A 22,435-nucleotide genomic window follows, 5' to 3' on the forward strand; every position below is an offset into this window, starting at 1 on the left:
AAAACAGCCTAAATACTTCATTGCCTAAGTGTATGAAGAAATTTGAGTAAATCACCCTATCTTGGATTTGAGTCTAGTCCTCAGAAGGGAAAATCCCTTCAAGATTATTTGTTGTTTACACAGAAAAGCAGCCCAGCCAAAAACTGCTGGACATGACAGAACCTGATCAACTTTTAAGTGAAGGGATGGTTCTGTTTTGAACTCACTGATTATTCTGAAAGGCAGGCATTTCTCTTGATGGGATTAACTAGCAAAGACTAGTTCCTCCAAGAAAACTTCTTTCAGCAGGGAAAGTTGATTTGATGACAGACTGGTCAATCTTGAGGGTTTCATAAATTTTGCTTTTGGAATATGATGTGACAGAAGAATACTGACAAGTAAAGCTACACCATCTGCTGCAAAGCCTGCCTCGCCCACCTCAACCCCTACTATAACCAGGCTCTCTCCAGAACAACACAGAACCTTGTATTTGCTCTGTATTGTGCCACACATACCACCATGACTTACTGGGGATGCGCAGACATGTTGACAACTTCTGCAAGAGAAGGGCCACGCCCTGTGTATCTCTGTGGTCCTGGTGACCAGTCTGACTCATGATGTGCTCAGGCGTCTGCATCCTGGGCTCTGAATTCAAGGATTCAACCAAATGCAGATCCAAACTATTTGGGGGAAAGTTCCATAAAGTTCCCAAAGGTAAACTAGAATTCCCTGCACTCCAGCAGTCACTGACACAGCATGTCTGTCACATGAGGCGTTATAAGTCCCTGAGGTGATTAAAAGTGCACAGGAGGGCAGGGTGGGGTGTTCTATGCAAGAACTGTGTCATTTTATTTAAGGGACTTCAACACCTTTTTTGCATCAATGCTCCCTCGTGCCCCCTTCCCTGCAGATATCCAGGGATGACTATATAACTGTTGCTCAGTTGCTAAACCGTCCCCGCCTCTCTGCGACCCATGGACTGCAGCATGTCAGGCTTCCTTCACTATCACCCTGAGTTTGCTTACACTCATGTCCACTGAGTCAGTGATACCATCCAACCATCTCATCCTATGTCGCCCTCTTCTCCTCTTGCCCTCACTTTTTCCTACCATCAGGGTCTTTTCCAAAGAGTCAGCTCTTCACATCAAGGGGTCAAAGTACTGGAGCTTCAGCTTCAGCATCAGTCCTTCCAATGAATATTCAGGGTTGATTTCCCTTATGATTGACTGGTTTGATCTCCTTGCATTTCAAGGGATTTTCAAGAGTCTTCTCTAGCACTACAATTCAAAAGCTTCAATTCTTTAACATTCAGCTTTCTTTACGGTCCATCTCTCACATCCATACAGGACTACTGGAAAAACCATTGCTTTGACTAGATGGACCTTTGTTGGCAAAGTCATGTCTCTGCTTTTTAATCTGCTGTCAAGGTTTGTCACAGCTTTACTTCCAAGGAGCAAGCATCTTTTAGTTCCCTGGCTACAGTCACTGTCTACAGTGATTTTCGAGCCCAAGAGAGAATATCTGTCACAGTTCCCATTTTTCCCCCATCAATTTGCCATGAAGTGATGGGACCAGATGCCACGATATTTGTTTTTTTAAATGTTGACCGTTAAGCCAGCTTTTTCACTCTCCTCTTTCACCTTCATCAAGGGGTTCTTTAGTTCCTCTTTGCTTTCTGCCATTAAAGTGCTATCATCTGCAGATTTGAGATGGTTGCATTTCTCCTGGCAATCTTGATTCCAGCTTGTGATTCAGCCAGCCCAGCATTTCACATGATATACTCTGCATAAAGTGCTTCCCAGGTGGCACTAGTGGTAAAGAACATGCCTGCCAATGCAGGTAATATGTAGGAGATATGGGTTTGATCCCTGGGAAGGGAAGAGCCCCTGGAGGAGGGCATAGCATCCCACTCCAGTATTCTTGCCGGAGGAGAATCCATGGACAGAGGAGCCTGGCAAGCTGCTGTCCACAGGATCACACAGAGTTGGACACGACTGAAGTGACTTAGCATGCATGCGTGCACTCTGCATATAAGTTAAATAAGCAGGGTGACAATATACAGCCTTGACATACTACTTAGCAGGTAGGAAATTCTTAAAACGTTGAAAAGTTAAATCAGTAATCCAACGGGAAGACAGAAGGCCTCCAAGTCCAGAGAGAAGACAGAGGTCAAAGGAGGAAAGATAATGACAGGACACTGGAAACAAGAAATAATGAGGACGCAATGACATGCAGAACACGCCAGCTGTCTACCATCACCTGAAGAGCACAGTGAGAGTCCATGTGAGGTAATGCCAATCCAAAACAGACACCTAAGCATGCATGAGGCAGAACTAGTTATTTCACGTGTTAGGACACAAACAAGTAGATGAAGAAGTAAGAAAGTTACGCTCAGCAAAAGCACCTGTGAATTTACTCATCTGTGTATTCATTCAATATCACTCTCTCATGTAGGAATCATCAATGTGTTACTCAGGAGTATGAGTATAAAGGTGTAAGAAGCAGGACTAAAAGGGATGCCCAGGTGGCACAGTGGTAAAGAATCTGCTTGCTAATGCAGGCGATGCAAGAAAGAGATGTGGGTTCAATCTCTGTGTTGGGAAGATCCCCTGAAGTAGGAAATGGCAACCGACTCCAGTATTCTTGCCAGGAAAATTCCACAGAAACAGAAGCCTGGCAGACTACAAGTCCACAGTGCAGCAAAGAATCAGACATGACTGAGCGCGAGCGTGTGCGCTAAACACCACAGATTTTTAAGCAGTATTCGTCAAATCTACACAGTTTACTATTCATCAGTACACTAAGACCAACTGCTTCTTCTAGCCCATAATGTCAGTTTTCTCCTTGCAAACTTGTGCAAATCTTGTAAAACAAGAGTCAGTTATTTTCTACCTGTTAAGGCCCCAAATTCTTTTTCTTATCGGCAACCATCAACTATGTCAGACTAGTGACTACCAATCTGTACAAGAACGTAAAGGTCATCCGGATAATTCTGACTCTGTTTGGCCCACAAAGTGAAGTTAGTCTCAAGGGTTCTTCGCTGGTCCATCAGTTTAAAGTCAGGCTTTCAAAAGGACGAGTATTAGGGATTTATTCATCCACCCTTTCAATCAAAGGCCGACTGATTACTGTACACCAGATACTGGAGATGAAAATATATATACTGGGCTTCACGTTCAAGGAAAATCCCACCACACAACATTCCATGCTGCTCATAACACCATTCTTATTTGCTCAACCCTGCTACAGCGATCTTCCACTGCTTTTAAAACTGTATGTAACTCTTTCTATATACGAAGGAGGTGCTAGTGAGCTCACTATCACTCCACAGTTCCTGCCAAAATAGGTTCTTTTCACCAAACATATGGACAATGCAACCACACATTCACATATCAGTTAACCACATAAAAGAATTTCCAAGTTTCAGACATTCGAATAACAAGCCCTCCCTCTCCCAGCCTCACAAGACCAAATTGTTTCCGTCTCCAGCACAGGGACTGCGTACCCCTTCCCACTCCCACCCCAATTATCTGCAGGTTTCTACCAGAGTTTCCTTTTCCCATGACTTCCCGTCTGCCTAAAAATGAAATAGACCCAGTGCTGCTCAGGGAGAGGCTCTCACTCACCACTCACGAGTGTCACTAGTGTTCGCCTCGTTCCTCCCTGAGACTCACGGCACCTAACACCCCAGACAGAGCGCTCACCCACCCGCTGGCCAGAGCAGAGGGCATTCCTGGCTGCCACGGGTCACCACGTATTTTGACCTCCATGGGCCGAAACCAACATACCCTGCAACTGATGGCTGCTCCTCCAGCTCCTGAGAGAAACTGTAGCTCCCAGAGAGGAGAGGCTTGGGAGCAGGCGACGCAGAGGGAGGGGAGGCTGTCGAGAGAGACCGTGGGCTTTTCTGTGGCCAAGTCTGTTGACAGTGCTCAACCAGTGTTCTCAAGTGGGGTTCCAGGGAACACTGACTTGGGTCCTGAGATTCATTAAGAATTGCTGGGTGGTACATACTATAGTAATAAGGGGGTTCCAACGTAGCTCAGTGGGAAAGAATCGCCTGTAATGCAGGAGACATGGGTTCAATCCCTGGGTTGGGAGGATCCCCTGGAGAAGAAAATGGCAACTCGCCCTAGTATCCTTGCCTGGTGAATCCCACAGACAGAGGAGCCTGGCAGGTGGGGTAGCAAGAGAGTCAGACACGACTTAGTGACTAGACAACGCCACGCTAAATAAATACTTCCAGAAGTTATGTTGTTGAAAGAGCTATGCCATTTTGACAGCAATCCTCATAATCAACTGACTATAAAACAAGTGTGCGTGTCAGAAAGAGACAGAGCGGATGTGATACAAATGCTCCTGAAGAGCCAGGGTTCCCAGGGAAACACTGTGCGAGCCAGACTTTCACCAGCTCCCTCACTCAGCCTCGACCGTCCCCGCAGGATTTTATACTCAATCTCATCTGCAGACCCTTGCCTTGATCCTCAAAGGGCATCAACTCTCGCCCTCGTGTCTGCCGCATGGCATTGCTTCCTGTCATCACAGCATCACACCCTCTGTCCCTGGACTTCCCCTCACCCCCAGTGACCGCCTCCAGCCCCCCTCACCTGACCCGCACCCACCCAACCACCCGGGACAAATGTCTTCAGCCTGTGTTTCTGTGATCAGCTCGGGTTTTCCCTCCACATCCACACAGGCAACTACTCCCTAGACATTTTCATCTGGACACTGCAGAAGCATCTTGGACCAAAACACTCTAAAGATACATCTTGCTCATGTCTTCTTCAGTGGTCCTGATGACAGTAAAGCAGGAATGAGTCGCCCACCTGGGAGCTGATGGACGGCCGAGTCTCGGAACTGCTCACCATCCTCCACCCCCACTGCTCTGCCCTCTCCATCCCCACGTGTGGAGCCTCCGTCTGTCCACGACGCGGGGGTCCACCTGGTCCCCATCATATCCAAGGCTCGGATACCTGTCCTAAATGGTGGGCCGCTCGGCTGTAAAGGTGTGGATCTGCGCCTGTGCTCCCATCGTCCCCACTCATACCTGTGTCACAGTATCCTGTGGACGATATCACTATCCTCACTCTTGGACGCACACAGAGACCCTGGGCCCCTGCTAAGCTCCCAGGGCCTGGCCCCCTTCCCCGCCCCCTTGTCTGTGTCCTGCCCGCTCCCGCTGAGCAAGTCTGCCCTCACCAGCTTCCCTTCGGTTCCTCATCCACAAACGCCACATCCTTTATCTAGAACATCCCCCACACCTCTCACCCTGGCCACACCTACAGCCACCTGGCTTCAGCTCCAGCCTCTCTGCTCTGGGGAGGCCTCCTTCCCCCTCCACCAGCCGCATCCCCCTGTATCACGGCAGCACTGGAGGAATGCACGTTTCCTTCAAGCACACGTCACAGCCGTGAACAGATACACGAGGCCCAGTGCCCAGAGCAGAAAGAAACCGACATAAGCACATGGATAACGTCAATTTTCTCCTCAATGAAATAAAGCAGATGGTTACTAAACACGAGATGTAGTAGTAATAAAAGAGTGGCGCTTACCATACATGTAAATCACTGTGAACTCACTCTTTTCTTTCTAACCTCCTGTCTCCTCGTTCAGTCTCTTTTCTCTTCTTTACGCAGTGGAAACAGTGACCACCAGGAGTGGAGACAGTGGCTGTCTGATTCTGGGGAAGCACAGGTCACAGGACGCGGAGACGTCGGTCAGGAGCGCAGTCCTGCGCTGGATGCGGGCTGAGGGAGCCTGCCCTGGCCTCCGGGGCAGCGTTCCCGTCTCTGCCCCTGTGCTCGCCTGACAGCACCAGCGGCACGGCGCTCTCCCTGTGATTTACCTGAACGCCTCCCCTCTCTCCGCTCCCCTCAGCTCCTCCTCCTGTCCTGCCTGAGCTCTAGACTTCCTTCTCCCTCCTTCACAGGCCTCTCTCTCCCCTTCTCCAGCTCAGAATCTCAGAGGCAAACTGACTTCCCTCACCGAGTGCTTGGTGTTTGAATCTCCATCATCTGGCTTTTGTTCTTCCACTAAGCTCAACAATGACCTTCTGGAGCCAAGAGTCTCACCTATAGGAGAACAAGAGCTGCTGTCTGTTGCGCCCTTAGGAACAGGCAGGCGCCTGCAAGGTGTCCTGTGTGTACAAGTGTCATGGAGCCCTGACAGACGGGCGTCATCACCAAGAGGCTCATCCCCAGTGTATGAAGAAAACGCAGATCTCGGGCCTCGTCCAGTGAGGTCCAGGCCCTCACCCATCACCTCCTGACGTCAAGGGCCAACACCAATGTCTCTCCACAGGAGCTCTACTGAGCCCCAGGCTAACTAACAAAGGGGTCTGGGGCCTTAGACACCAGCACATACAGGAAAACTATGAAAAATGCAGGGAAGGGGACCAGGCAGGAACGTCACAACCTGAGGAATGATGTAAGCTCCTGGGCTTTCTTTCCTCCTTCATCCCTGATGGGGTGCTAGAGAGGCCTGGACCCAGGACCAGCTCTACACAAAGGACTGGGGAAAGGATGTCTGGTAGGAAAAAACCTCATTTTTAATACTTGTTGACCAACCAAAAATGAAAAGAAAACTGACCCCTCTTGGAGTCAGTGTGGCCAAGTGGAGAACCGAACATTCCCCCTGACCTGCAGGGATGCGCTAAAGCTGGTTGGCAGGAGGATGTGCTGCCCAGAAACCCACTGCCCCAACCTCCTCCCTGGTGTCTGAGCAGGGGGCAGATGGCACTCCTACCCCCCACCCAGCAGCAACAAGGCAGAATGAGGTGGCGCAGAGGAGTGACAGTGAGCCTACTATCTAACAAGAAAATGGGCAAAAGACAGAGACTTCACTGAGAGAACACACAGAAGATAAACACATGCTAAGATGGTCATTTTCTCCAGTGGTCATGCATGGATGTGAGACTTGGACTACAAAGAAAGCCGAGCGCAGAAGAATTGATGCTTTTGAACTGTGGTGTTGGAGAAGACTCTTGAGAGTCCCTTGGATCTCTCAAGAGATCCAACCAGTCCATCTTAAAGGAGATCAGTCCTGGGTGTTCATTGGAAGGACTGATGCTGAAGCTGAAACTCCAATACTTTGGCCACCTGATGCGAAGAACTGACTCATTGGAAAAGACGCTGATGCTGGGAAACACTGGGGGCAGGAGGAGAAGGGGATGACAGAGGATGAGATGGTTGGATGGCATCACCGACTCAATGGACATGGGTTTGGGCGGACTCTGGGAGTTGGTGATGGACAGAGAGGCCAGGCGTGCTGCAGTTCATGGGGTCGCAAAGACTCGGACCTGACTGAGCAACTGAACTGAACTGAAGATGGTCATTTACCATTAGAAAATTGCCCATTACAATGATGAAGAGATATTGCCATACATCCATCTATTACAACAGCTAAAAATTTTTAAATGGTGACAGTAGCAAGGATGTAGCAAACTTAGATCTCTCACATATTGCCTCTGAGAATATTAAAATGGTACAGCCATTCTGTGGCTTTTAGTCTGTTTGCCCTTTGATGGACAAGGATAGAGGCTTATGAAGGCTTCCTGATGGGATAGACTGACTGTGGGGGATTCTGGGTCATGTTCTGATGGGTGGGGCCATGTTCAGTAAATCTTTAATCCAACTTTCTGTTGATGGGTGGAGTTGTGCTTCCTCCTTGCTATTTCAGTTCAGTCGCTCAGTCCTGTCCCACTCTTTGCAACCCTATGAATCACAGCACTCCAGGCCTCCCTGTCTATCACAGACTCCCAGAGCTTCCGCAAACACATGTCCATTGAGTCGCTGATGCCATCCAGCCATCTCATCCTCTGTCGTCCCCTTCTCCTCCTGCCCCCAGTCCCTCCCAGCATCAGGGCCTTTTCCAATAAGTCAACTCGTTGCACGAGGTGGCCAAAGCACTGGAGTTTTGGCTTCAGCATCAGTCCTTCCAATCAACACCCAGGACCGATCTCCTTTAGGATGGACTGGTTGGCTCTCCTTGCAGTCCAAGGGACTCTCCAGAGTCTCCTCTAACACCACAGTTCAAAAGCATCAATTTTTTGGCGCTCAGCTTTCTTCACAGTCCAACTCTCACATCCATACATGACCACTGGAAAAACCAGAGCCTTGAGTAGATGGACGTTTGTTGGCAAAGTAATGTCTCTGCTTTTTAATATGCTATCTAGGTTGGTCATAACTTTCCTCCCAAGCCATAAGCATCTTTTAATTTCATGGCTGAAATCACCATCTGCAGTGATTTTGGAGCCCCCCAAAATCAAGTCTGACACTGTTTCCACTGTTTCCCCATCTCTGTCCCACGAAGTGATGTGACCAGATGCCATGCTCTTAGTTTTCTGAATGCTGAGCTTTAAGCCAAAATTTTCACCCTCCCTCCTCTTTCACTTTCATCAAGAAGCTTTTGAGTTCCTCTTCTCTTTCTTCCATAAGGGTGGTGTCATCTGCATATCAGAGTTTATTGATATTTCTCCCGGCAATCTTGATTCCAGCTTGGGCTTCATCCAGCCCAGCGTTTCTCATGATGTACTCTGCATATAAGTGAAATAAGCAGGGTGACAGTATACAGCCTTGACCTACTCCTTTTCTTATTTGGAACCAGTCTGCTGTTCCATGTCTAGTTCTAACTTTTGCTTCCTGACCTGCATATAGGTTTCTCAAGAGGCAGGTCAGATGGTCTGGTACTCCCATCTCTTTCAGAATTTTCTGCAGTTGATTGTGATCCACACAGTCAAAGGCTTTGGCATAGTCAATAAAGCAGAAATAGATGTTTTTCTGGAACTCTCTTGCTTTTTCGATGATCCAGTGGATGTTGGCAATTAGATCTCTGGTTCCTCTGCCTTTTCTAAAACCAGCTTGAACTTCTGGAAGTTCACGGTTCATGTATTGCTGAAGCCTGGCTTGGAGAATTTTGAGCATTACTTTACTAGCATGTCAGATGAGTGCAATTGTGCGGTAGTTTGAGCACTCGTTGGGATTGCCTTTCTTTGGGATTGGAATGAAAACCGACCTTTTCCAGTCCTGTGGCCACTGCTGAGTTTTCCAAATTGGCTGGCATATTGAGTGTAGCACTTTCACAACATCATCTTTTAGGATTTGAAACAGCTCAACTGGAATTCCATCACCTCCACTAGCTTTGTTCATAGTGATGCTTTCTCAGGCCCCCTTGACTTCACATTCCAGGATGTCTGGCTCTAGGTGAGTGATCACACCATCATGATTATCTGGGTCGTGAAGATCTTTTTTGTACAGTTCTTCTGTGTATTCTTGCCACCTCTTCTTAATATCTTCTGATTCTGTTGGGTCCATACCATTTCTGTCCTTTATCAAACCCATGTTTGCAAGAAATGTTCCCTTGGTATCTCTCATTTTCTTCAAGAGATCTCTAGTCTTTCCCTTTCTGTTGTTTTCCTCTATTTCTTCACACTGATTGTTGAGGAAGGCTTTCTTATCTCTCCTTGCTAGTCTTTGGAACTGTGCATTCAAATGGGAATATCTTTCCTTTTGTCCTTTGCTTTTCGCTTCTCTTCTTTTCACAGCTATTTGTAAGGCCTCCTCAGACAACCATTTTGCCTTTTTGCATTTCTCTTCCATGGGGATGGTCTTGATCCCTGTCTCCTGTGCAATGCCACGAACCTCCGTCCATAGTTCCTCAGGCACTCTGTGTATCAGATCTAGTCCCTTAAATCTATTTCTCACTTCCACTGTACAGTCATAAGGCATTTGATCTACGCCATACCTGAATGGTCTACTGGTTTTCCCTACTTTGTTCAATTTAAGTCTGAGTTTGGCAATAAGGAGTTCATGATCTGAGCCACAGTCAGCTCCCGGTCTTGTTTTAATGACTGTAGAGTGCTTCTCCATCTTTGGCCGAAAAGACTATAATCAATCTGATTTTGCTGTTGACTATCTGGTGATGTCTGTGTGTAGAGTCTTCTCTTGTGTTGTTGAAAGAGGGTGTTTCCTAGGACCAGTGCGTTCTCTTGGCAAAACTCTATTAGCCTTTGCCCTGCTTCATTCCGTACTCCAAGGCCAAATTTGCCTGTTACTCCAGCTATTTACCTGGGACCAAACTATGGTGGAGTTAAGGAATACACGGATGGCATCACCGACTCAATGGACATGAGTATGAATAAACTCTCGGAATTCGTGATGACAGAGAGGCCTGGCGTGCTGCAGTCCATGGGGTCGCAAAGAGTTGGACAGGACTGAGTGACTGAACAGAACTGAACTGAATGAAGAGAACGGTGACCTCCCTCAAAAGATCCCATGCATGTACTGCTACAGTCCGTGCCCCCAACACCGCAGGAGGCCACCACCAACCCACGCCTTTGCCGCAGACTCCTGGACATCTACAGGCAACTCTCCTGTGGGGTCACTGTTTCTTTCTCCTGGGTCCTGGTGCTGACATCACCAACTGAACTGAACTGAACAGCAATTCTGGAAAATAGTCTGGCACCTTCTTAAAAATACATTCTAAACATACATTTAACATATGCTGGGCATTTCTCTCAAAAGGAGGAAACTGATCAGTTTAGTTCACTTCAGTCGCTCAGTCGTGCCTGCTTTTTGATGACCCCATGGACTGCAGCACGCCAGGCTTCCCTGTCCAACACCGACACCGGAGCTTGCTCAGACCCATGTCCATCGAGTCAGTGATGCCATCCGACGAGCTCATCCTCTGTTATCCCCTTGTCCTCTTGTCTTCAATGTTTCCCAGCATCAGGGTCTTTTCCAATGAGTCAGTTTTTCACACCAGGTGGCCAAAGTAGTGGAGCTTCAGTTTAAGCATCAGTCTTTCCAATGAAAATTCTGGACTGATATCCTTCAGGATTCACAGGTTGGATCTCCTTGCAATCCAAGGGACTCTCAAGAATCTTCTCTAACACCACAGTTCACATCAACTCTCCAATGCTCTGCTTTCTTTATGGTCCAACTCTCACATCTATACACGACTACCAGAAAACCCATAGGTCTGACTAGACAGAACTTTCTCAGCAAAGTAATGTCTCTGCTTTTTCAAATGCTCTCTAGGTTTGTCATAGATTTTCTTCCAAGGAGCAAGGGTCTTTTAATATCATGGCTGCAGTCACCATATGCAGTGATTTTGGAGCCAAAGAAAATAAAGTCTGTCACTGTTTCCATTGTTTCCCCATCGATTTGCCTTGAAGCCCTGGGACCGGATGTCATGATTCTAGTTTTCTCAATGTTGAGTTTTAAGCCAGCTTTTTCACTCTCCTCTAGCACTTCCATCAAGAGGCTCTTTAGTCCCTCTTCACTTTCTGCCATAAGGGTGGTATCATCTGCATATCTGAGGTTACTGATATTTCTTCAGGCAACCTTGATTCCAGCTGTGCTTCATCCAGCCCAGCATTTTGCACCCTGCATATAAGTTAAATAAGCAGGGTGACAATATACAGCCTTGACATACTCCTTTCCCAATTTGGAAAGGAGTCCATTGTTCCATGTTCAGTTCTAAGTGTTGCTTCTTGACCTGTATACAGATTTCTCAGGAGGCAGGTAAGGTGGTCTGGTATTTCCATCTCTTTAAGAACTTTCCACAGTTCGTTGTGATCCATACAGTCAAAGGCTTTGGCACAGTCAAGAAAGTAGATGTTTTTCTGGAACTCTCTTGATTTTACCATGATTCAACGGATGGAGGCAATTTGATCTCTTGCTCCTCTGCCTTTTCTAAATACAGCTTGAACATCTGCAAGTTCGTGGTTCAAATATTGTTGAAGCCTGCCTTGGAGACTTTGGAGCATTATTTTGCTAGCATGTGAGAAGAGTGCAATCGTCCAGTAGTTTGAATATTCTTTAGCATTGCCTTTCTTTGGGATTGGAGTGAAAACCGACCTTTTCCAGTCCTGTGGCCACTGCTGAGTTTTCCAAATTTCCTGGCACATTGAGTGCAACACTTTCACAGCAGCATCTTTTAGGATTTGAAATGGCTCAACTGGAATTCCATCACCTCCACTAGCTTTGTCTGTAGTGATGCTTCCTAAGGCCCATTTGACTTCACACTCTAGGATGTCTGATTCTAGATGAGGGATCACACCATCATGGTTATCTGGCTCATGAAGATCTTTTTTTGCATAGTTCGTATGTGCATTTTTGCCACCTCTTCTTAATATCTTCTGCTTCTGTTACATCCAAACCGTTTCTGGCCTTTATTGTGCTCATCTTTGCCTGAAATGTTCCCCTGGTATTTCTGATTTTCTTGAAGAGATCTCTAGTCTTTCCCATTCTGTTGATTTTGTCTATTTCCTTGCATTGTTCACTGAGGAAGGTTTTCTTATCTCTTCCTGCTCTTCTTTGGAACTCTGCATTCAGATGGGTATATCTTTGCTTTTCTCCTTTGCCTTTAGCTTCGCTTCTTTCTCAGCTATTTGTAAGGCCTCCTTAGATGGCCATTTTGCTTTTTGCATTTCTTTTTCTTGGGGATGGTCTTGATCACTGCCTCCTGGACAATATCATGAACCTACGTCCATAGTTCTTCAGGCACTCTGTCTATCAGATCTAGTCCCTTGAATCTGTTTGTCACTTCCACTGAATAATCATAAGGGATTTGATGTAGGTCATACCTGAATGGTCTCCAACTGTTTGTGACACCACGGATGGTCATCTGCCAGGATCCTCTGTCCATGGGATTCTCCAGGCAAGAACACTGCAGTGGGTTGCCATTCCCCTCTCCAGGGCATCTTCCTGACCTAGGCATCGAATCCAGGTCTCCTGAATTGTAGGCAGATTCAGGGGTTTTCCCTACTTTCTTCAATTTAAGTCTGAACTTGGCCATAAGGAGTTCATGATCTGAGCCACAGTCAGCTCCTGGTCTTATTTTTGCTGACTGTATAGAGCCTCTCCATCTTTGACTGCAAATGATATAATCAATCTGATTCAGTTTTGAGCATCTGGTGATGTCCATGTATACAGTCATCCCCTGTGTTGTTGGAAGAGGCAGTTTCCTATGACCAGTGCGTTCTCTTGGCAAAACTCTGTTAGCCTTTGCCCTGCTTCATTTCGTACTCCAAGCCCTATTACTATTCTGTTTTCCATCTCTTTAATTTTGTCATTTTGAAAGTGTTATATAAATGGAATCATATAGTATGTAACCCATAGCCTTTTGATACTGACTTATTTTCACTCAGTATAATTGTGTTGCAATACCGCCAAGTGTTGAGTGTACTGAAAGCTCATTTCTTTCCATTGCTGAATAGTAATCCATGGTGTGAATGCCCCATGTCCAAGGGCAAAGGAGAAGCCCCAACAAGAGGATAGGAAGGGTGAAATCATGTTCAGAATCAAGCCCCATTCCCACCAGAGATGCTCAGATGGCTCAAACAAAGCCTTGTGCACACCAGGACCCAGAGACCCCACAGAGACTGAGCCAGGCCTGCTTTGAGTGTCTGAGTGTCTCCTGCAGAGGCCTGGGTCAGCGGTGGCCAGCCATGGGGTCATGGGCTCTGGCTGCAGCAGACCTGGGTCATGCAGCGTGTGGCATAAGCCCTCGTGGAGGAGGTCACGGTTTGCACCACCACAGAGCCGCCGAGCAGATGACCCACAAACCGTACAATTATACCAAAGAAATTCTCGCACTGTTAAGAAAGTTCTAGAACCCACAACAGATTTCCCAACCTGGGGATCCAGCAGGGGGACTGAGAACCCCCAGGGAATTCTCTTTGGAGGCCAGTGAGATTTGATTACAGAACATCCACAGGACCGGGGACACAGATTTGGAGTACATGTTTGTTTGTACAAACACAGTACAATGCTTTGTGCACACCAGGAGCCAAGAGAGAGGGTCAGTGTCCCCACAAGAGACTGAGCCGGACTTTCTTCCGAGTGTCCAGGAGTGTCTGGTGGAGGCACGGGTCGACAGTGGCCTGCTGCGGGGTCCAGGCGCTGAACACAACAGTGTGTGCACACGTCCTTTTGAAGGTCACCATTACCACAATTACCCGGACCACACTTTGCCTCAGGCCAAACAACAGGGAGAGAACACAGCCCCGCCCATCAACAGAGAGTTGGATTCAAGACTTACTGAACATGGCTCCGCCCACCAGAATAAGACCTAGTTTCCCCCACAGTCAGTCTCTCCCATGAGGAAGCTTCCACAAGCCTCTTATTCTTATCCATCAGAGGGCAGACAGAATGAAAACCACAGTCACAGAGAACTAACCAAACTGATCACTTGGATCACAGCCTTGTCTAACTCAATGAAACTATGAGCCATGCCATGTAGGACCACCGAAGAGGGACGGATCACAGTGGAGAGTTCTGACAAAACGTGGTCCACAGGAGAAGGGAGTGGTAAACCACTTCAGTATTCTTGCCTTGAGAAACCCACGAACAGTAGGAGAAAACTTATATCAGCACAAAAAATATGCATATACCTATGGCTGATTCATGTTGAGGTTTGACAGAAAACAGCAAAATTCTGTAAAGCAATTATTCTTCATTAAAAAAAAAACCTTAATGTTCTGCTAGGGGTAATTGTAGTAATGGCAACCTCCTTCAAAAGGACTTGTGCCCGCACTGTTGTATTCAGGGCCTCTGACCCCCAGCAGGGCACTGTCGACCCATGCCTCCGCCAGACTCCTGGACACTCACAGGCAGGCACGGCTCAGTCTCGTGTGGGGACACTGCTCCTATTTCCTGGCTCCTCGTGCTCACAAGGTTTTGTCTGTGCCCTCGAAGAGTCTGTTGGAGGAAGTCCTGTGGAAGTTCCATAATCAAATTACAGAATTGGGCAGCAAGTAGCTCAATCCTGAAAGCAACCCAAAGGTCCCTCAATGTATAAACAAATGTTAGAGCATTCATACCATGGAATATTATTCAGCAGTGCAAAGAAATGAGCTTTAGATACACTCAAAACTTGGCTGGATCGCAACAGAATTAATACTGAGTGAAAATAGCCAGTATCAAAAGGCTATGGGTTACATACTACATGATTCCATTTATATAACACGTTCACAATGACAAAACTAAGATGGAAATCAGAATAGAAACTGTCAGGGATTAGTAAAGGGGAAAGGGATCTTTGCAGAGGTGGAACAATTGTGTATCTTTTTTGTCAGTTGGCTGCATGACTTGCAGGATCGGTCCCTATCAGGGATTGAACCTGGGCCCCAGAACTGAAAGCTCTGTGTCCTAACCACTGGACCACCAGGGAATTTCCAACAATTCTGTCTCTTGATTGTAGTGACAGTTAGACAAACCAGCACATGTGATACAGCTGTATAGAACTACACACACAAACATGCATGCACATACACTCATTCACATACACACACAAGTGCATGTGAAACTGGCAAAACTGAAAAAAGGTCCATAAAAAATACCCATGTCAGTTTTCGGGTTTTAGCATTGTACTATACTTCTGTGAGATGTCATCATTGGGGAAAACTGGGGAAAGGCTACACAGGACCTTTGGGTACTATGGATGCTGTTTCTTGTGAATCTGGAATTATTTCAAAATAAAAACTTAAAAGAAAAAACAAATCAACAGGGCCCATTGGTCATCTGTTCCTTAATTTCCCCACACATGTACCTCCTTTGAATACCCAACATTGGCATATGGCCATCTGCTCCAGACACCCAGGAAAGAAGCTGACTCTCCCCGCCCGCATCCAGTTAGGTACCACTTCCTAGCTCAGTCAGCCCTGATAAAAATCTCAGGAGCAGATTTCCCCCTCTCTTATCACTGCCACCCCAGAGCCATCTGACCATATCCATCCCTGTCAGTCTTGGCTTCACCCAAATCCAATGTCAACTTTCCTGTGAGTCAATTTCACCAACACAGAATTCCTCACCCCAAATATTGTCATGTTTTCCACATCTGTGCCTTTCAGCAAACTTTCTCCCACCTGCTGGGGAAGTCCTCATATCCTCTCTCAAGCTTATAGGAACTTGTACAAATGGCCTCAAATCTTGCCTCATGATGAAGATTACTCCAGGCCCCCCAAGACCAAGTAATTGTCACCTCTTCAGCAACTACCCTGTTCTTCCCACAGAATTCTATCCTAGCACTTGTCACCTTACCCTGTAAATATTTAAATGTGTGTTTGAAACCCACCTCCTAATTTTACAATCATCCGTCTGGTGGTTAGTTTCTCTCATCTTACTTGAATAGAAAATCTGCATGTTGGCATTCCTGATGGTCTAGGGGTTAAGAATCCACCTGCCAAGGCAGGAGACAGAGGGTGGGTCCCTGGTCCGGGAAGACTGCACATGCCGTGGGGCAACTAAAGGCACGAGCCACAACTACTGAAGCCCATGCACCCTGGAGCCTGTACTCCACAGCAAGAGAAGCTACTGCAATGGAGCCCGAGCACTGAAACTAGAGGGAAGACCTGCCTGCTGCAATTGGAAAAGGCCCACGCAAAGCAACGAAGACTCAGCACAGCCAAGATTTTAAAAATAATAAAAAATTTAAAACTATGCATGTTAAGTACATTAGGAATGGAACAGCATTTTCTGGGTTGAACTGAGGATGTCTCAGCAATTTCAAGCAAAAATCCTTCTGTATTATTAAATGACTACTTAAATAGACCTTTAATACATCATACATCTCAGAGTTTATGGGTGGTCTCTATACTACTTGTAGGCCTGTATTTCCTCTAAACTTGAAAACCAGCTTTTCAAGACATGTGGTCTTCACAGTCCACAGACTAAGATACCACAGTCCCACAAATCTTTCCTCCCCAGGTAAAACGAACAACTGGAATGCTGTTAAATGCCAAGGGCTGAGGGGAATTTGCAAAATGGTAGTCATGTACACACAGCAATGGTGAACACCGACACACAGCAATGGAGACACAGACAACAGCTGTGGTGGACACATGCACACAGCAATAGCGGACAGACCCATAGTGATGTTGGACACTGACACACAGCAATCTCAAACTGAATGGCTATTCAGGGCCCCTGAAAATATCACAACCACATGTTGGCAAATCTTTGTATATTGGTGAGTAAACAAAAAGTTCAGAACCAAATACAGATCTAGAAGCATTCAATTTCCTAAATGAGTCATTGGCTAGGGAAAAAAAAGCACACAACCTAAAAGTTGAGAATTATGTTTCATTTGGGGACCTTACTGAGAACTATAGCCTGGGAGACAGCGTCTCAGAGAGCTATGAGGGAGAGAGCTCAAAGAGGTAAGGGAGGAGCCAGAATGTATAGAAGTTTTTGCTGAGAAAACAAAACAAAAAACATGTAGTCAAAGATCAAGATTACTGCTAATCACAGATAGGCCGACATCTCAAGTTAATGATTACAGATGCCTTTCTGTGTATGGGCAGATACAAGAGTCTGGGCTCACTGAAATCATTCCTTTGATGTCCATGTTAAACGGGTCCTGTCTGGGGCCCGCATTCTGCTTCTCTCCACCCCAATCCCTTCAGGTACACCATCAGGGGCAGCTGCAGTGGCCAAGAGCTTAATGGCAAGCAACAATCCTTGTTTACTAAAATGGCAGGCAACACTTTTTTGTCCAACGTTCAGTGAAGGAAAATATAGGAATTTTATATCCTCATAAAGACATTTGACTATTCCTTTAATTGACTAATTGTCCAGCTAAACATGAGTTGTTGCAATCAAGGGAGACAAGGAGGGGAAGGGTGGATGATGCATCCGTCAAGAAGAATGTTAAAACCATCAAATGCTATTCCTGTTCATGAATGTTCCTGCTATACCTGTCAGGACCTCACTCTGGTAGTTGCTAAAGCCCTTAGCAGGTACCTGCAACCATCAACACTTGACACCACTGAAATACCTCTGCCTTATTCACAAGGAAACCCAGATGGTCTTCCACATAAACTGTTACTCTCCTGTATCATCAGCAGAATGGTGGTGGTGGAGGTGTAGCCACTAAGTCGTGTCTGACTCTTGCAACCCCATGAACTATAGCCCGCCAGGTTCCTCTGTCCATGGAATTTCTCAGGCAAGAATGCTGGGGTGGGTTGCCATTTTCTTCTCCAGGGGATATTCCTAACCCAAGATTTAAGCCAAGTCTCCTGTACTGCAGGTAGATTCTTTACAAACTGAGCCACCGGGAGAGCTTTAAAGGGATTTAAACAAGGTGTCGTGAACATTCGTGGCACAAGCTTGGAAGCACTCATCTTACCTGCTAGCACCATTCCTCTAATGTCTGCCTGCCACCATAGACAATCACTGGAAAGGTTCAGTACACGTACGTCAGGAGAGACTGTCTGCCCAGGAGAGCTGGAGATAGTTATTAAAAAGGGGGAGGACAGAAGGCACTTCCTGTACTCCACCATTTGTGAATGTTCCCAGAGAGAGAAACTAGAGGTAGATCACACAACAGAATTTGTATACAAACAGTCACTGGCAGAAACAGACACGTATTCTAAACAACTCAGCACTACACACGAGGATGTGCGATTTGTGTTCCTGCAAGGGGAGACTTCCAGAGGGACAGAAAGAAACTGCAAGGAAAGCAGAAGCAAACAAGAGCTCCCAGCATCAAATACAGTTTAGGTTTAAAACTAAGCCATGAGGAAAAAGCACAGTGGGGATCAAAGCCAGTGTCAAACCAACATAAAAATCCCTCCAAATCATTCTCCATGGACTCTTAAAAATTTATGATCATACTCATTTTATTTATTCCCTACTTTGAGAAAAGTGATTATAATTTCCCCAAACCTTCCTTTTTTCTAACTGAAGTAGCTGACTCATAAGGTCGTGTGAGTCTCAGGTGTGCACCAAAGTGATTGAGTCACACACGTGTGTGTATACCTATTCCTTTTCAGATTCTTTTCCCATATAGGCTATTACAGAATATTGGGAAGAGTTCCCTGTGCTACACAGTAGGTCTCTGAAGATAATCTATTTTATATATAGTAGTGAAAAGAAAGGGAAGTCACTCAGTTGTGTCTGACTCGTGGCGACCCCAGGGACTGTAACCTACCAGGTTCCTCGGTCCAAGGGATGTTCCCATATATGATAGTGTGTGCATGTTAATCCCAAATCCCTAATTTGCCTCTCCCCCTTTCCCCTTTGATAACCAGAAGTTTGTTTTCGAGGTCTGTAAGTCTATTTCTGTTTTCTAAATAAGTGAATTTGTGGCATTTTTTAGATTCCACATATAAGTGAAGAATTTGAGGACAGCAGTATTAGCAGATCTTTTTCCTTATCTCTTTTGAGAAACCTTGGGTACTTTGTTCCAGGTGAGTACATAGTAAAAGACAGCCCTGCGACTTATAAACAGGTCTGTGGTTGGAGCAGAATTTCTCAGGGAAGTGTGAACACTGGAAAGGCACAACACAGCAACCCTCCCTCCATTCCGGCCTTTCAAGCAATGTCTGTGCTCCCAGCTCTAGACGGATGCCACACATCCCCTCCACAGACCGACTGCCTTCACCATCTACTCCTTATGTTAAGGGGATGGGACTTAGAGTGCACTATGATATATTCTGTGTCAAATTATTATCGAATTGAATGTGATCTCACTGGAATACTTTCATGATTATTAAAAATTTATGCATAAAAATTTATGCATATTTCACTCCCCCCAAATATATCCTCTTTGCTGGGGATGGAGGGCAGACACAGGCATCCAGCATATTTCCTAGAAGCATTCTACAGACAAAGCATAAATTGGAAAAAAAAAAAAAACGTGTAAGCATAAATTATTTTTCAAAGCATTCATATTGTTGTTCAGTCGCCAAGTCGTGTCCAACTCTTTGGGAGACCGTGGACTGCAGCACGTCAGGCTTCCCTTTCCTTCGCTGTCTCTGAGTTTGCTCAAACTCACGTCCATTGAGTTGGTGATGCCATCTGACCATCTCATCCTCTGCCACTCCCGTCTCCTCCTGCCCTCAATTTCTTCCAGCATCAGGGTCTTTTCCAATGAGTCGAGTGTTCACATCCAGTGGTCAAAGTCTTGGAGCTTCAGCTTCAGCAACAGTCCTTCCAATGAATATATAGGGTTGACTTCCTTTAGGATTGACTAGCTTGATCTCCTTGCGCTCCAAGGGACTCTCAAGGGTCTTCTCCAGCACCACAATTCCAAAGCATCAGTTCTTCAGTGCTCAGCCTTCTTTAGGGCCCTACTCTCACGTCTGTACGTGACTGCTGGAAAAGCCACAGCTGTGACTAGCCGGACCACTGCCGGCAAGTCATGTCTCTGCTTTTCAATATTCTGTCTAGGCTTGTCATAGTATATACTTACTATTTCCATATATATTATCTTAAACATTTCATTAAATATCCAACACTATATTTTAACATGCATAATATACACAACTTTCCAGAAATGGAATTACCAGTCACATCTAAGGAAAATCTTACTTCAACTTTACCAAGTGTTCATCATTTTGGAAAACCCTATTAGTGGTAATAAAGGTAATTTTTGCTGCTGTATTCAAAGGGGTTATAAATAAAAGGACAAATATTGATTGCCTTCATCATCCTTTCTGGTTCAATAATTTACATGCATTGATGAAATTAAATGTACCAGGGTACTGAGTTGTTTCTGCTTTAAAGTATAGGCATCAGAGCTTTAAAGGTATAAGTGTAGCTAGGCTTTTGTCTATTAATTTCTTCTCAGAATGGTAAAGGAAATGTGGACAAAGAATGTTGATGCCATTTCAGTAAACAAAGGATGCTGCTGCCTCCAGCCACTATAGCCGTCTCCTGTGTGAGCCCTGAGAGGATACAGGAGGGAGTCAAACAGGACACTGGCCCTAAGTAGTTAAGGTGCACATCAAAGGCATGTTTCAGTGAACCCAGACTCTTGCATCTTCCCATACACAGCAAAGCACCGAGGGCATTAACTTGAGATGTCTGTTTTTGTGAGTAGCAGTCACCTTTTGATGTTCAACTACATGTTTTTTCCTTTTCTATATCCTGACCTCTTCGGGACAGTCACTCAGAGCTCTCTGAGAGGCTCTATCCCAGGCTTACGTCCTCAGAATGTCTGCCAAGTAAAACATAGTTCTCAACTTACAGGCTGTCCATATTTTTCAGTCAACAATAACATATTTGTTAGGAAAAGGAGGCACTGAATGGATAGGATTGAGAATTAGCAGTCTGGTCTAAGGATTATCCATCTGGGATGCCTCATCCTTCTGCAGGAAGCTCACTCAATAAAGAGACTCGAAATGCAAAGGAAAGGGTAACACTGGAGCTTCAGAAGCAAATGTTGCAACATGGAATGATGCAGTCATTGTCCAGGGATTAATTCCTGTGGGTGCCTGGTCATTGGAAATGAGAGAGGGCGGGAGGGGAAGAGGAGAAGGTCCGGAGCAGAAGGAAGCTCCATAGAGCCATGAGTGCAGTCTCTCTTCAGGCCCCTTGGGGACTCACAAGGAAGCCAGTGATTGTGACCCACTGGAGAAACACAGGAGGTCAACCCAGGCAGCTCTCAGCTGTGCTTTATGCGGGGGACACAGTGCCAGAGACCTGACGTCCTGTCATGATTATGAGAAAGTGAGAGTCTTTATTTCATGTGTCAAAGTAAAAACAGTCACTCAGAGCTCAGAGTTAATCCTCAGATTAACTTTGTGGAACATCTGATCACAGTGCCTCTTTCTCCTTAAAATATATGTCATCACTTAAAGTCACGATCAAAAGCTTGATGGTTGTAAAAACATTCTATTTAAGGGAACGTGTCAAAGCTACTGTTATGTTTACTATAAGTAAGTGCATTTATTTGGTAAATATTCCTTTGGGATGCTTCGTGGGTTCCCAGTGGGAATACACTACTAAGGAAAAGCAGCAGAATGGAGCTTCCATGATGTTGGAGGAGATGGACAGTGAATGCTGGGGCTGTGTGTGCAACATCCGGGCTACGTGCTCTGTGCTGTCTGAGGGGTAACTGTGTATGTTACACATTCTGTTTATCTGTTGCCCACTGATGAACGTTTGGGTTGCATCTCCCTGTTGTCTGTTGTGAATGGTGCTGGTGTGAATATTCATGTACAAGTATCTGTTGGAGTCCCTCCTGGCAATTCTTTGGGTTTAGACCTAGGAGTACTCTTGCCAGCTCAGAGGTCAATTTTCACTTTTTGAGGGTGTGTGAACTGTTTTACACAGTGGCCACATCATGTTCCATTCTCCCCAGCAAGATGCAGGGTTCCAGCGTCTCCACGTCCTCCCACCACTTGTTAATCCTGTGCACTCTTGTTATATTCTGTTGTTTCCGATCTTTACATTGAAGCTATCTTAGATGCGAGATCGTTTCTCCTTGTGGTTTTAAATTGCATTTCTCTAGGGACAAATCATGTTAAGTATCGCTTCATGAACTTACTATAATCTACATGCAATAAAACTTAATTTAAGGATATAGTTTTATGATTTCTGGCAGATAAATACACCCACGTACAGCCACCACAGACAAGATACAGAATGTTTCCATCACCACAAATCTTCTCTTGTCCTTTTCCCAACCACTCTGATGAGCACCAGGCGGCAAATGATTTGCTGGTTTC

This window comes from Dama dama, chromosome 33 (genome assembly GCF_033118175.1).
Source record: "Dama dama isolate Ldn47 chromosome 33, ASM3311817v1, whole genome shotgun sequence".
In the NCBI taxonomy this organism is placed as follows: domain Eukaryota; kingdom Metazoa; phylum Chordata; class Mammalia; order Artiodactyla; family Cervidae; genus Dama; species Dama dama.